The sequence below is a fragment of the Amblyomma maculatum genome, chromosome 2 (genome assembly GCF_055883805.1).
Source record: "Amblyomma maculatum isolate TAMU_Amacu chromosome 2, ASM5588380v1, whole genome shotgun sequence".
In the NCBI taxonomy this organism is placed as follows: Eukaryota; Metazoa; Arthropoda; class Arachnida; order Ixodida; family Ixodidae; genus Amblyomma; species Amblyomma maculatum.
Window position 1 is genome coordinate 157696923 of NC_139345.1, and position 13090 is coordinate 157710012.

Sequence of the window (13090 nt, forward strand, 5' to 3'; positions counted from 1 at the left end):
GTATCGCTTCTGGCAGTCTCGATGCCATCGTTATCATAAATGGACACGCGCACAACTGGTGCCATGATCGGTCGATCACATTCTACTTGGTACTATTAAAATATGTTGCGTTCCCCGTCTCAACGTTTGGACAAAGGGTCACACTATAGCAAACACCCTCAAGGTTAGATAACAAGTAATACAGATACTCTCGACAGCAGAACACCTGCCGCCATTATAGACCGACAATATAAACGTGTTGTTTCTGCAAGATCCACTCTTTTGAAGAATGATTTCATATACTTAGAGGAAGTGTTTGCCCAGACCGAGTTCGAACCGATTGGCAATCATTGTTAGGGACGGGCTCTCCGATGCATTTTTTCTAGTATCTGCTTGCTTAAATGTGTCATGTTATACATGGTGTTGATTTCACACTGTTTTCTTAGGGTTCTTGTATATAAAACATTGCATCATTGTAAAAGCTACAAGGTTGAAGCAAAACGCTCCATAGCATCATGCAACGCATACGGATGTCTAATAAAGAAAAAAAAAACGCATACGGATGTCATGGGTTCAAAATGTTCTTGTGGCCGCTTGGCTGTTTCTTTTTTTTTTTTTTTTCATTTAATAAAATGTTGTAGAAGACGGTATCACTACACTACAAATTTCTCATTGATACACAACCAAAATTGAAAGAAAATACATCACTCTGTTTTTTTTTTTGCTGTTTTTTTTTCTTTGCCATATGGGACAGGCGTGCGTTGTATGATGAAAGCGCATGTGCGAATCCACCACTGCTGGGCTTGTGCACATTTAGTTGAGCTGCTGTGCTCTCGAGTCGGGCATGCTTGTTAAAGGTTCATTAAGTGATAACGGTACACTCATTTGCAGTAAGGCCTGTATGTGCGTATTTGGTTATGTTTACGGCATCATTGTTGTACACGTAGACCTTTGCGCACCGGACCACAGCTCTGGTTAGAGAATAAAGGCACTCAGGGTGACAAGCTAACTCGCAAGTAGTTATAGTCGGGACGCGGACGCTCAAACCAACGCTCAACGAAAATTATCATAATCGCATGTTAGCTAGGGCATTCAATTGCACAACTCACTGAACTATCGCTTTCGTTCTTAGCTTTTCTTTATAATTATGATCAAGTCCGTCCACCTCTGTCATCGCGAGTCAACAGCGAATGTAGCTTCGTGCGCGGATGCATATGCAAACAAAACTGGTATTATACGTGCACTCCCAAACTTTGAGTACCTGCTGCATTATTTGAGACCACGCGTCGTCTAGACAGTGTAGTGATGGTTCGAAAACTACACTGATTTGCAAGGCGGTGCTGGAACTGGCAGTACAAGATTACAGATCCTACATGAAGCGGCGGTGGTCTGCTGCGGTAATGCAATTTCAAACCGAGACGAGTTAATGCGGCCGGAGACACTCATAACATGCGGGCTCAAGGCTTTCAGGGCTTTATTACGAGTTGGCGAAGCGTGATTAGTCTCGAAGCGAAGCTAGTTTGCCCTAACTTGAAATCAGCGAGTTATACTGCGCCGGCAGTACCTAACTATATCGTGGTGGCTGTCTTTCGAGATGCGGTCGTTTTCAGGGAACGCCAGCAAATCTTATGATGCTTATGCTGCGCTTCTAGGAATCACCGGCCGCAGTAACAAAAGGCAAGAGTCTGCGGAATGGTCGGGTAAGCACTTCAGATGATATGAATGCAAGCAGGTGTATTACTGCTGACATATGGCTGGCAACTTGAACTAGACCAAAAGAGATAGAGAGATTTCGTGTTCATGGATAAACTCGATTTGTGACTATAAGCGCTCCCAGTAGAAAATGGCTCGACAGGAAAAAAGAAATAGCAGATAAAAAATGAAAAATTTTATGATACTGCAGAAGGCAGCGCAATTTAATAAACAATATCCATTTAGTGCCATAGAAAATATAATACCTAAAATAGAAAAAGAATATAATACACTGCGCGTTAAATCAAAGGGAAGGTGGGTGTGAGGGGGGAAGAGATCCTTTAGTTTTGAGAAACCAACAGTAATATCCAGTGCACTGAAATCCAATGTAGAATAGAAACGGAAAAATGAGACGAATTCGCACTTCCAGATATGCTGAGGCAAAATTAGGGAGCGTCGATCCCTAACACTTTTTCTCTATAGCACACAAAAGACGAGCCAAAACAGGGATACGGAGAAGCGCTGACTAACAGCTGAATTTTTTGGAGAACACAAGCGCTCCCTATAAACTGAATTTATCGAAGAAGCAAACATACACACATGTGTATCGTTTCGTCAGTATATTCTGGTAATAGTCTGCCCTTTCCCGCGTCCCCGTTTTTTCCCATCTTTTGTGTGCTGTAGAGACAATTATTCCACTCACTCAATGTGTCTTCAAGACCGCTTTATACCCGGCGTTTTCTCTGTAGGTTTTGCACGAAATAGAGGTTCCTCACAATGCACAAAAGAGAGGTTCCTCACAAACACATTTGTATGTATGTTTACACGAATGTCGCGGTTCTTTAGTGCTGGTGAGCTCTTACTCAGAGGAACAAGTATAACATAGACACTGCCATTGACACCGGGGCTCACTCTGAGTCCTCAATTAAGCCAACCGCTTCTTCCTTGTTAACAATGCTGCATGTTCAGTGTGTGTTTTCTGCGCTTCTTGCATATGTGGCAACCGTATTTCTTGCAAAGCAAGTTTCAAGCGACAGAATAAGGAATGATAGACATTCGAAAGTGAGTCCGCGTGCAACAAAACACGTTCTAAAGTAGACGAGGGACTCCCCATTGTAACGCAGTTGCAACGTTAAACACTGCAATAAACAGGAAGAGGCACGTATAGAGAAGTGCGACTTCCCAGTGCTGACTTCTCCTTATTGGCAGTCACTAGGTAGTCGGCGCCGTCTGTTCCTTGTGTGTTTATAGTACAATTTTCTTTAGCGTGCTTTTTATGCTGAGGTAGGAGATTCGGACCACACTAACAATGTGTGATCGGGTTTCTGAGTTCTGTAAATTCTATATCTAGTCCAAAATATATGCGCAGCTTATCTCTGATACTTAAGCGAGTGAAAAACAATTGCCGATGGCTGAGTACCGGATCCCCAACAGGCAAGCTGAACATCTACATCTGAGGTTTCGAAACTTTTTTTATTTATTTACTGAACGCCGGCCAGACTTCGCGTTATGTTTGCAACAAGTTAATCAGTCGTTAACCACGGTTTGGCTACACAGCTTATCAGCCCCGAAACCGGTTTCGCATCCGATGACAAGCTACTGGGAGGATGTCATCAACATGTCTATTAGGAGGGGCGGCGCATCGTCGCATACAATGGCCACGCCATAAAAAATGAAGCTCGGACGGCCGCTTATTAATACGGGTCCTATCCGGTCGAGCACCCGCGGATGAAGATCGCCGCTAGGAACGGACAGAACGGGAGCGGAACAATGCGGGGCCGCTTCCCCCTTTCGAGCACGTCACAGGCGGCATCGACTGCCGGCCGCGGTCCGATAAGCACGCGACCTTTGTGCGCCGCCGTGTGCCGCATCCGCTTGTGTATAAGCATCGTGCCGAACTGCACGCTCGCCACTCGGGAACCAAATACGCGCTGTAGCGAAATACACCGATCGCCTTTTCCAACCATCTAGGAATAACACATTTTTCCGCATGCTAAGGCTGTACGAATTGTAGTAAAAGCTTAAGGCAAAAGCCTTTATTGCCTCATCGTTGTTGTCAGCACAAGTGCTGCGTTTCTGCGGCGGCTCTGACTGGTCGAGACGGGATGACGTCATGGAGGTCTCGACCAATCACAGAGTACCACCACAGTATGCGCGAATGCGTGCCTTTATATGGCCATATGCCAATCAAGGATAAATGAATAATTAAGGACTAATTAATATTTATTATAATTAATGGCTAGATATTTTATTAACAACTAATTGCTAACTAAGTACAAATTATTAATAAGTACTGATTTGTGCCATTTGCAGAACTATTTATTGCTAATTAGTGCCGCGCACCCGGTAAAATCAACCACATAACAGCAAAGGTAGAACAACTGCGAAGATACAAAGAGCGCGATCTCGTCGCTTAAAAGCAGAATTCATTGAATAAATGCACTCGCAGAATTTGTAAGTTTAGTCGCTCGCTTTACTCGTAGCAGCATTCATCGTTACATGCGCAACAGTCGTGTAGCAGAACGCAGCACTCAAGCTTTCGCTGTTCATTACTTTTGTCGCCAAAGTGTCATCGAATTTTTTTGATGACGAAATGTACTTAAGGCGCAAAACAATTGGGCATGTGAGACGTATATATGTCACACCGCTAGGCCAAATCTCTGTGGCTTGTCCCTGTCATGTCCTCCTATTCTAGCGCCTGAGGTTTTTGACAATTTTATCAAGCAAATAGCGCAAGAAGACAAGCCTTGTTGAATACCTTTTACAAATAAGAATGTATCAGCGCACCTGTAATCCCTGCTACCGCAAGCGTAGCTTTATTTTCAGGTAATAGGTATCGACATATCAGTGCAGCAGGAGCGCTGCGAATTACTATGGTCATGAACGCTAACGTAAGGCTTACGGACGACAAGGACAACTTTTTATATGTGCTTGTGTCGTAACCTGAGTTGCTTGTCTTGAAGTCCTTCGCAGAGCGCCCTCTAGATCGATATATTAATGTAATTTTCGCCCACTTGTATAGGAACCTGTGCTGCCAGGGGAGCTACGACTACTTCACTTCGCAGTTCGTGTTGAGCTACTGCCAACATCCGCTAGTGTCACTATGAAAGCGACGCTACTCTGTGTAGAATAGAGTACGTGTGTTAAACTCGTAGAGCCATTTTTTTTAGATACCTCGACCGAAATCAGCAAGATATATCGTGATGGGTTTGGCGAGACGAGATCCAGTAACGCAAACATACTCTACGTTTGACTTCCGCAAATTGTGAATGCCTGTGTCGTGTTCAAACGCGCGGCGCGTCGAGTGATTTTGACCTTCAGCTAACCAGGCTGCGTCTTGCGTCGCTGAGACCAGCGCGGACGCTAAAACGAATTTCTGGGGAGAGTTATACGAGCGAGAACCATCATAAGCAAGTGCTATAGGCATCCCGCGTATGAGCTATACCTTTCGGACTTTCCTCTCCGCTCCGGACCCCAACTTGCATGTGGCCCGTAGGGCAGCCCGGGGGGCGAAGTATGTACAACAAAATCTAGCTACAAAATCCACAACGGTATACACGGATGCGGCTCCGTGTACAGGAAGCTCACATAACAGCGCAGGGCCGGTAGCTATTGATTCCAACCTAAAGGAATTAGCTAGCGCCTCAGTCAGGGTTTGGACGGTAACCGAATGGGAGGAGCTGGCCGTTGCTCTAGCAGTGGTAGCCGGGTATCAAAGCAACACGCCCCTTACCATTTTTACAGATTCGAGAGAAGCGTGCCGTAGCTTCATGAACGGCCGCATAGGTCGCGCCGCGCTCAGACTCCTCCAGAGCGCGACCCCATCAAAAGTCAAACACAACATCTACTGGGTGCCAGGACACACCGACATAGCGGGGAACGAACGCGCCGACGAGGTAGCTCGAGGGTACACGAGCCGAGCTTCCTCCCAATCGGACGATCTGCCCGAGCGAGTCAGCCCTATATACGCAGACATTCTGAACTACTATAAGGGGGTGCGGATCCGCTATCCGCCGCCTCATTGGGATCTAAAATAATAAGAGGTAGTGTACTGGCGAAGACTGCAGACAGGAACATTCCCTAACCTGCATATCCTTAGCAAGATTTACCCGTTTCAATATCGGGATACTTGCCCATGGTGTGGTAGCAAACTTGCGTTATACCACATCACGTGGGAATGTAGAAATAACGATAGCTTTCGTAAAGACCCGAGTGCGGAACAGTGGGAGAGCCGGCTCTCCAGCTACGATCTGGGTTGCCAACTAGGTCTGATCCAGCACGCCCAGCGAGCAGCGAAGCTCAGCGGAGCCCTGGAATATAGGGCACCGATCCTGTCAGAAGAAGGAAGATGGACTTCTGTTACAGCACAAGACCTTCCTAGAGAAATTAACGTATTTCCTATCCTATCCTACCCTATCCTATCTCCGCTCACATATATTTTGCGGAGTTTCTTAAGATGGTTAGACGCCCGACTACTGTGCCGGAGCACCCGGGTTCGAACCCGACCTCGGCGGCTGCGTTTCGATGGAGGCGAAACGAAGAGGCGTCCGTGTGCTGTGCGATGTGAGCGCACGTTAAAGATCCCCAGGTGGAATTACTCCATAGCCCTCCACTACGGCTCCTCGTTCTCTCTTTCCACTTTCACTCCCACCTTCCTCCCTTATCTTACGGCGTTGCTGAGGTGTCCACATAAAACAAGTGAGACAGTAACCGTACCTTTCCTTTCCTGTAAATCAATCAGCTTGGCGGGTAATGGCGGGTAATGGCGGGCAGTATAATATTCTATCTCTTTAATAAAAACACGTTCCCGTAGCAAATAATTTAACCCTAGAAAACTTATGAAGAAAACTAGTAGATATTTCTTAGCAGTAGATATTTGGAAATTTGAAATACTGACATTCACGGAAATGAAAACTGATAACTTCTGGCTTGGTTTGGTTTATGGGCTTTCACCTCCGAAAACGATCGTCTCAGTTCATGAGAGACGCAGTAGTGGAGGGCTTATTAAATATCGTCTACCTGCTGTTCCTTACAGTTCACTGATATCGCACAGCGCACAGGAGCAAACGAATTCCGCCTCCATCGAAAAGCGGCCGCCGCGATCGGATTTTGATCCCGCACCCTTGGCCACAGTTGCCGAGTGGCCAAACCACTGCACCGCCGCTACGGGGCAAATACCTTTTGTTCTTCAGTGTCCCTGATGTGACACGAAGCTAGGTCTACACATTTCGCGTCCTCTGAAGTGAAGTAGCGGCAACACTAGCAAGTCGTGTATTTTATTCTCGTTCTCCTTGATCCTTATATAACAATAAACTGAAGTCGATGAAAAGACATTACAATTCTTAAAGACACTTAGCAGTTTGCTGTGGGTGCCCTGATAGTGCTGTGCTTAATTAATGTCAAACAGCGCATGTTCTGGAAAGCAGGAGGTTTTTTGACCTCCTTGTTTCCGGACTGACGCGATTACTCTCCAGATGCCTGCCACTGCGGCTGTGCCACCATTTGGGGCGCATTGGCAGCGACCGGTACGTCATTTTTCAGGTAGATACCACTACCACATATATTTTATTGTCCCATGAGTTTTCTAAACATTATTTCCGTGGTATTGTAAGATAAAGCCTTCATAAAAATGACGTTGCGGAGACTTTCCCCGCAGAGCCTATTTGTCCCCGATGAAACATCTTTTTGCTTCGTTGAAAAAAGTAAATGTTTGGTTTGGTTTGTGGGGTTTAGCATCCCAAAGCAACTCAGGCTATGAGAAACACCTTAGTGGAAGACTTCGGAAATTTCGACCACCAGGGGTTTTTTAACGTGCACTGACATCGCACAGTACACGGGCGCCTTGCTTTTCGCCTCCATCGAAAAGCAATGTTTAGGTTGAAAGTTACGACCTACTTAAATGAAGACGCAGAAAAAGGTGCTCATATCGGTATCAGAAAGCAGCTGACAGTCACACCATGACCAGTGTGGATTGCGTACGCCGATTATGTCGTCGAATGCCTCGTGAGTCGGGATTAGCTGGCATGGTAATCCCGACTCACCCACCAGCATCCCACCGAAGCCTAATGCACTGGTGACGACGTCGACTACCTAGTGGATCGAGATTAGCTGGTCTTCAGGGAACCTAACCGTAGCCTAATTACGCCTATGATGACATCGGCTGCCCGGTGGGTCGGGATTACCTCGTCTTCGCGTAACCTAACAGAAGCCATTCCCTTCGCGTGAAGACGTTCGCTAGCGGACTAACGTGAAACTTTCACAGCGAAGCAAACTTCATGTTCATTTGAAAAAAAAAAAAAATGCTTATTTCACCTGGTAAAGTTTCATAAAATATACCTAAATCAGTTGCATACCTTCCTTGATTGAGGCTGTCGCGAACCAAACCTCAAGCAAAAGAGGAATCGACAATGCCCCTTCCAAACAGCGTTCAACGTGCCTCAGTCCAGACATGCATCCAGAGTTGTGCGTAGTTGACTATTTGTAATTTATGTTATTTTCTTCTAATTGTCTAATCAACTGACTTCTTCTTTCAGGCAGTACCGTTTCATAGAGTTTAATTATTAAGCGGTTGCTTATACAGCTCGGTCGGTTGAAAAGTCGTCGACGTCGCAGCAGTAACGGTATTTCACGGCACCACGTGTCGCAAATAATCGCGCGCTGCGTAATATATATATATATATATATATATATATATATATATATATATATATATATATATATATATATATATATATATATATATATATATATATATATATATATATATATATATATGTCGTATCACATGGTAATTTGTAGTTTTAGTAATTGATGATTGATTGGTGTGTGATAGTCGATGACAAGTAGATGAAATTATAGTATTTATTTACTAATTGATGAAAGCAAGAAATGAAAAGAATGTGTGAAAATGCTAAGAATAAAAAAGTAAATGCATGATGATGCTAGTGAAGAAAATGTAGAGTGGTGATTGAGCAAATAGGTAATTGACTTAACTGAAAAATTTGGAATTGATAGAGAGGTTCAAAGATGTTGAAATGCTCAGAACGAAAAGCCGATGCGGGATGATGCTAATAAAAACAAATTAAAGTGCGTTACTGATCATTCACGTAATTGGATTAATCGAAAAAAATGAAAAAAATCAAAGTTCGTTCGATGGTGTCGAAATTCTCGAAATGAAAAGGGAATGCTTTGTGATCTAGTTTAGAAAATATAGTGTATAACTGATGAAGTTAATATTTGAAATAAATAAAAATTGAAAATGGGTTCAACGGGATCGAGCAGCTCATGATAAAAAGGCAATGCTTAATTGTGTAAAATGAGATAATTTAGAGTGTTTAAGTGAATAATTAGGCTGAATAATGAAAATGAAAAGTCGTTCATAAGCGTCATATGACTCAGATTGCAGAACCAATGTTTGCTGATGCATTGGTGCATAAAAATTAAAAGTAAAAAGAAGTCAAGCTAGAGCAAAAAAATAAAAAAATAAGAAGTGAGCAACATTTTTCGTGTCTTCGCAGCGCTATATAGTCATACCGTTAATGGCGGAAGCTGTGTCCCCTTAATTTTTATTTTTTTGTAATTGGTTTGGGGTGAAGAGTGAAGTTGATGGGCCTTAGCCAGCCTTGCTAAAAACAAAGCTAGCGGAATCGATGGCATTCCAGCTGAGTTGCTTCAAAACCTCCACCACGACGCTGTTAACATTCTGCATACATTATGTCAGACGATTTAGACAACCCTGCAGTGGCCACAGGATTGGAGGAGGTCAGTTTACATCCCCATTCCAAAGAAAGGCAGTGCCAAAGATTGTTCCAACTACCGCGCGATCACGCTTATTTCGCATGCTAGCAAGGTGATGTTGAAAATCCTCCAAGGTAGGCTGCAGCAGTATGTGGATCGGGGGCTTCCGGACGTGAAAGCTGGGTTTCGCAAGGGCTGGGGACATAGAGACCAAATTGCCAACCTTCGCTGGATCATGGAAAAAGCAAGAGAGTTCCAGAAACCCATCTACTTCTGCTTTATTGATTATGCGAAAGCGTTTGACTGCGTAGATCACAGCAGATTGTGGCAACCTCTTCAACAAATGGGAGTTCCAATTCACCTCATCTGTCTCCTCAGGAACCTGTATGAAGGGCAAGAGGCCACAGCCAGAAAGGGACATGGTCTTACTGATTGGTTTTCGATTGAGAAAGGAGTGAGGCAAGGCTGCATACTGTCGCCCTGCCTATTTAACCTATATGCAGAGTGCATCTTGAGGAAGGCCGGTCTGGACGAGTCTTCAGCTGAAGTGAAGATTGCTGAAAACGTATCAACCACCTTAGATATGCGGATGATACCACTTTAATGGCAGAAGGTGAAGTGAAACTCAAGAGATTTCTGATGCGCGTACAAGACGAGAGTGAGAAGTTTGGGCTTAAACGGAACATTAAAAAAACAAAGATCATTGCGTCTTGCCCTATCAAGTCCTGGAGCTTCGAGGGACAAGAAGTGGAAGCTGTGACAGATTTTCTCATCATGGGCTCCAAGATTACCTCGGAAGGAGACTGCAGCCGTGAAATTAGGAGACGTCTACTTCTGGGAAAGAGAGCCATGGTTAGCCTTCACCGCATAGTAAGGAGCAGAGACATTAGTATGTCAACCAAGATCCGTATAACTCGTGCAATGGTCTTTCCAGTTGTGATGTATGGATGTGACAGTTGGACTGTGAAGAAGGCTGACCGCCGAAGAATTGACGCGTTTGAATTGTGGTGCTGGCGGAGACTCTTGAGAGTTCCTTGGACTGCCAGAAGATCAAATCAGTCGATATTGTCGACCATAGACCCTGACTGGTCATTGGAGGGTCAAATTCTAAATTTAAAGCCCAGATACATTGGTCATCCGATGAGAAGAGAGGAGTCGCTGGAGAAGATTTGATGTTGGGAAAGGTTGAGGGTCGCCGGAGAAGGGGTAGGCAGCGAACGCGATGGTTAGATGGCATCCTCGAGGCACTGCAGATGAAGTTATGTGATGTTAGGAAGATAGTGAGACACCGGAAAGCGTGGCGTGACATGGTCTATAGGGTCACAAAGAGTCGGACACGACTGAACGACTGATCTGACTGACTATATTTGGCACGGTATAGCGGCAGTAGTCGGTTCGTCACTCGCAAACTCGATTCGTCGCACAATTACTTATTTTCTAAAAACGCTATGGGGGCCAAGTGCTCGTGCTACAGGGATTGGGTCAAATGGTTCGGTCGCTCGACGATCCGCTTGGCTGTCCGGAGGTTTGCAATGACGTCAGCAGACCTTCGCACATGGCTAATTCATTTTCATTCACCTTGATTTAGAGGTGCGCTATAAAAGCACTAAACAGGGGCAGCAAAGATACAAGCGCTAACTAGGAATTACACTTCATTTTCATTTTCAGCTGCATCAATTAGGAGATAAAAATGAATAATAAGGGAAAACATAAAACGAAATTTGAAGGTACAATGCAAAGCATATGGCAGTCGTCACATAACGCTCCCTTTCTGTTCCAACAGAAACACACTTTATTTTGTAGTCACGCCGTCTATGCAACTGAAGGATCACTGACGTAACCATTTTTGTTTTCGATCAAAACCATCGAAAAAGCCTTGCATATATCACGTGTTACCTGATCTCGTGATCTCAGCAGGGTAGGCATAAAGTGAGCCCCTATTTACAACCTTAAGATAAAAGATCAGGTTACACGAGAGATGTGGGAGGCTTTTAAATGACTTTTATCAAAAATGAAGGCGGTTACGTGAAAAATCGTTTAGTTGCGTTCACTGAGAAAAAAAGATTGTTCCTATCTTAGCCGAAAGGAGAGTGATGAGACGAATTTCACATGCTTTAAGATACTTTCGTACACTCCCAGCTGTTTAGCAGAACTTTCGGGCTTTCGATGTATAGAGGACGCATAAAAAACACCAATGATAGCTCACATTCCGCGCGTCCGAAAAGGGGCGTTTGAATCGGTTTCTTAGGAAAGTTCATTACTGCAAGTTATGTGGGCTAAGCAGAATTTTTCGCTTCTTGTAGTGATACATACGTTTGTGTTTAGTGTGTACGAGCAAACTGCATGTGCGCATTTAACCGCCTACGTGGATATCTTTTGAAGATTTATGACAGATTTCCACGCTTTCTGTTGACCTTGAATAAAAATGTCGTTAAGCAGAAGCTGCACGTTTTTGATGGCAAAAGAGCAGCTCTGATGAGTATCCCTTCCTGACAGTTCTGTATCGCTGTTAGAATTGGTCGACATCTTCGGCGCAGATTATTTACGAAAAGCCGTAAGAATTATGTCTTCAGTACTTACACTTCTCGGGGGAAGTGGTTTGTAGCCTTTGAGATAAATAATTCGCTTGGTCATCGATACGTCGCAGTTACAGCGTCCCCAATTCTGCAACAGTCCGCGAAACTCGGGAAACATTTAGTGTGTCAAGGCTAAGGATCTCATTTAGCGGAAAACCTGGCGGCGCCGCCTGACCGCACCGGGGTGAGCAGAAAATCCGGACAAATCGAGATTTGGCGTCACATGTAGAGCGAAGGATTTGAAAAGTAAATAAATTGCACTGAGGAAAACATTTCAAGAGGATGAAATTTAAATCGAACTCGGAACCTTGGGTTCCAGAGTCATACATGCTAACTTTAGTCCAGGCAGGCACGTTCGTACGGCTAGGTTTAAGCCGAGCTTTATGCTATGTCGTGTGGCCCTTAACATAATTCGGTAGCATAAGACTGTATACCGATGCGTACATGAAATCATAAAGTCACTAGTCATTAATTAAAGACTGGTTATCAAGCGAGTAAGAAAGTGCATGTCGGTTAGGGGTGCATATGCGCGAACAAGGAACCGCCAGTGAGAACAGTGGCGGGAGCCATTGATCCATTGAGCCATTGAGCCCTTTTTCTCCCACCTCCTCATGCATGTACTCATAATACATGAAAATAAAAATATTCTATTCTATTCTATACTGTCGTGGTGCCCTTAAAGCTGGATCCCAAGTGTTTCCCAATTTCATTATGATTTTCGAATTTCTAATTACTGTACCAGTTCACGTTAACTTCAGACATAGGCTCTCATACGTTCTGTGCTCTAGATAACTAAACGCCCATTATCTTCTCTTGGTATAGCTTCTCTTTTCTACCGCCAGCCATAGTTTGCCGCACATCACCCTCATAGCCATTGGCTGCGTACCTGCATTTATGAAGGCGAGCCTAAAACTGCAAATCAGGGGATCTTGCATCCCCCAGCAATTTCTGGTGCAAGGCTTATATCTCCGTGCCACCAGCTGCCAACGCAGATAAAACTTCGCCTACTGCCACCCATACCCCGTGATCAGAAAGTTACCCTCGAACTGGAGAGAAGCTAATATGTAGGTTTCAAAAGCCCTACTGAAGATTTACGGAGGTATTTT